This window comes from Aotus nancymaae, unplaced genomic scaffold, assembly GCF_030222135.1.
Source record: "Aotus nancymaae isolate 86718 unplaced genomic scaffold, 86718_ANA_hifiasm-v0.15.2.pri h1tg000155l, whole genome shotgun sequence".
In the NCBI taxonomy this organism is placed as follows: Eukaryota; Metazoa; Chordata; class Mammalia; order Primates; family Aotidae; genus Aotus; species Aotus nancymaae.
This window is the reverse complement of record NW_026988570.1, coordinates 3245292-3248911: the sequence shown is the minus strand read 5'-3', so window position 1 is coordinate 3248911 and position 3620 is coordinate 3245292. Positions and strand designations below refer to the sequence as shown.

At 51.0% G+C, this 3620-nt stretch overlaps 1 pseudogene; it reads right to left on the bottom strand.

Annotated features, from left to right (window-relative positions):
• Window positions 1-269: 269 nt before the first annotated feature.
• On the bottom strand, window positions 270-1159 carry LOC105705721 (ras-related protein Rab-31-like; annotated as a pseudogene).
• Between the last annotated feature and the right edge of the window lie 2461 nt (window positions 1160-3620).

The window sequence follows — 3620 nt, the reverse complement described above, 5'->3', positions numbered from 1 at the left end:
TACACTTATTACCTAATGAGTATTCTCTCTCCCATGTGCATTTCACATACTAATGGCTGTTTTGTGGTGGTGGGGTGGGTTTTCCCAGGGTTTTCTAAAATCCTTTCTAGGGACATTTCCTGCCCCACACTGATGGTTTTCCAGGATGCAAAGCCAGCTCACTCACTCTTCTCAAAGTGAGGTGCCAGGCCACCGAGCATGGGGTCCTTCAGCAGCTCTCAGGGCATGGGCTCTGGCTTCTTCAAGTACCAGGGACAGCTGCCCTTGGGTCAACAACATCTGAGGCTGGATTGCATGGTTTATTCCCCGTCTCCTCACTCCATTGTTTCCATTTTCATGGGGGTCCAAGGCTGGGATCTGCTGGCTGATACCTTGAAAGAGCTCTTCAATATTATAGCATTTTTTGCCCTTGCCTCAACCACTGATGGCACCTATGGATTCAGCATATTCCTCAGCATCCTTCAGAGGAACCTCCCTAATATCTGAGAGATGGCACTTGTTTCAGCAATAACCATTAGGATGTTTTCCCGACCATGTTCTTTCCGCTGTTCATCCCACTTCTTCAAGGTATGAAATGAATCCTGTTTGGGTAACATCATGCACTGTTATCAGCTGCAGCCGATCCTCCATAGCACATGAGCCAACGAATGAAACCATTCCTGGCCAGCGGTGTCCCAGATGAGGAACTTGTGAAGGTCATTTCCACTAGGCACCGTTTTGGTCATAAAAGATGCCTCAGGCTGGGCATGGTGGTTCACACCTGTAATCCCAGCACTTTGGGAGGCAGAGGCAGGGCAATCACGAGGTCAAGAGATTGAGACCATCCTGTCCAACACGGTGAAACCCCGTCTCTTCTAAAAAAAATACAAAAATTAGCTGGGCGTGGTGGCTCACAGCTGCAGTCCTAGCTACTCGGGAGGCTAAGGCAGGAGAATCACTTGAACTAGGGAGCCAGAGGTTGCAGTGAGCCGAGATCACTCCATTGCACTCCAGCCTGGCGACAGAATGAGACTCTGTCTCAAAAAAAAAAAAAAAAAGCCTAAATGGTAGGGCTGATGTTGTGGTAAAAGTGATCCTGAGCAAATCGACACGCAATGCTTGATTTCCCAATGCCAGTGTCCCCAAGAAGGCACACTTTGAGCTCCCCTATTGCCATCATGGGGAGCAGGAGCTCAGCAACGTCCTTCTGGCCCCGTTGGCATCTCCTGCCTGGGCCCCTCGCTGATGCCACCCAACTTTTCATCTTAAAAGCCCTTTTCTACTGCAGTTGTTTTTCCCAACCGCTGCATATTTATACCAGGGAAGGACTCTGATAGGGGCTGGTTTGAAGCATAGGTCCATTCCTGGGCCCATCCCTCTGCCCCAGGAAATGCTATGCAATGATTGGTTGGGTCTGCATCAGATGCTTATCCACCAAAAAGAAAGGTGCTGGGCAGTCCCAAACAATGGCTATTATAATCCACTACAGCCCGGATTGCGAGATCGTGGGAACTTTCCTCTTTCATAGTTCCATAAGGAGGACATTTGGTTGGTATCAGGAGACTAAAAGGGGAGTAGGGTTTTCTGTGTTTCTCCTTGTTAATTTGGGACTGGGGTTTCTTTGGGGGTTGAAAGTCAGCTTAGGTTCTAGGTAGACATAGCTGATTCAATGTATGCATCACCTGGCATGTTAGTGAAGCTTTGAGAGTAAACAAAAAGTAAGAAGATTAAAAGAATATGTTAAAAAAAAATAGAAAAAAGCAAGAGAAAGGAAATAAAAACATGAAATTTGGAAGTTGAAAAGCACATGGACAAGTGGGAACTGACTTGGTTCTCCCTACCACTGGCTTAGGAGTCAGTTTTCTCTGTCTGCTGGGAAATGCTTACTTTACACTGAAGAACCCCCAAATGGCACAGGAATTGGCACTTTCAGGCACTTCTGGAAGTAGTGGTAAAGGTAAGATTTGAAAAAGCAGAAAATCAGTTGGGTGTGGTGGCTCAGACCTGTGTAATTCCAACACTTTGGGAGGCCAAGGTGGGTGGATCACCTGAGGTCAGGTGTTCGAGACCAGTCTTGCCAAGATGTTGAAACCCCGTCTCTACTAAAAATACAAAAAATTAGCCTGGTGTGTGGTAGACGCCTATAATCCCAGCTATTCGGGAGGCTGAGGCAGAAGAATCCATTGAATCTGGGAGGTGGAGGTTGCAGTGAGCTGAGATAGCACCATTGCACTCAAGCCTGGGCAACAAATAGGGAAAATACGTCAAATAAAAGAAAGTCTCTGACTTGGCAGACACCATGGATAGTAGGCCACAGGAGTGGCTCCTAGTCTTTTTCTCTCTCTCCCTTTTCTTTCTTTTTTCATTTTCTTTCTCTCTCTCTTTTTTTTTTTTTTTTTGAGACAGGGTCTCGCTCTGTCGCCCAGGCTGGAGTGTAGTGGTGCGACCCTCTGCCTCCCGGGTTCAAACTATTCTCGTGTCTCGGCCTCCTGAGTAGCAGGGACTACAGGTGCCCTCCACCACATCCGGCTAATTCTTGTAGAGACAGGGTTTTCGCCGTGTTAGCCAGGCTGGTCTCAAACTCCTGAGCTCAGGTGATCCACCTGCCTCGGTCTCCCGCAGTGCTGGGAGTACAGGCGTGAGCCACAGTGCCCGACCCCTAGTTTTCTTCTCACGCTCAGCTTCCAGGATGCCGACTTCCAGGGCTGTACTCTATGGGCAGAGGGTTATAGAAAACTTTTTAAGTCTCCCTTCGTGGTCGGTTTCCCCAAAGATACTGTACAAATTCTGGATGTTCCTTAAGGGAATGCCCCATGATTGCCCTCCTGTAAAGCTCACAGTTGCTAAGCATCAGGGGATTGAGCCTCCAATCAGTGTGTTAGTGTCTTGCCCTTTTAAATAGAGCAGATGGCGCAGGATCCCCAGACAGCTGAGGAGAGCCTCTAATATGACTGAGATGAATGCAACCCCTACTCCTCCGACCGTCTTTCCTCCAGCAGCACGGACCCGGGGTCAGTCTCCGCTGAGGCAGCCAGGCCTGGCTGCGGCGACGGCGGCTGAATAGGGGTGGAACCGGCAGCTGGGCCCTATGCAGACTGCGGGACGCTGGGGCCGGCCTGCCCCTCTCTGAGCACAAGCCAGGGGCGCGGGCGCCGGAAGCCGTGCTGGGAGGGCCCTCTGGCCGCGCAACGGGTGGCGAGCTGCCCACTCTGAGGTCCTCGGGTCTGAGCTCAGCAGCCCTCGCTCGCGCCCGAGCTGCAGCCGTGATTTGTACGGAGCTCTGCCAGCCAGAGAGCGTCCTCATGGGTGTTTCTCCGGGCGAGGCTTTCAGCATCCCAAGGTTCTCTAGCTGCTCTAGCCTCAGCCCTGTGTTCCCAGGTGGGAACGCAGTCTTTACACATGACTGGCGCTAGAGTTGCTGGAACTTCAGGATGCCTACCTCTCTCAGGGAATGTCCTGAAAACTCTGCCAACGCCCACTGACGTGGGACAGGAACGCAGAACTGGTGACAAGCTGTCATCGATGTTTCTGACACGTGGGCCTTGCGCACGCACGCTGAGAACCTTTGGCCAACTGTCGTTTGTGCGCACGCGCAGTGACGGAGCTGCCAGAGGTGCACATGCGCAGTGACGGAGCTGCCA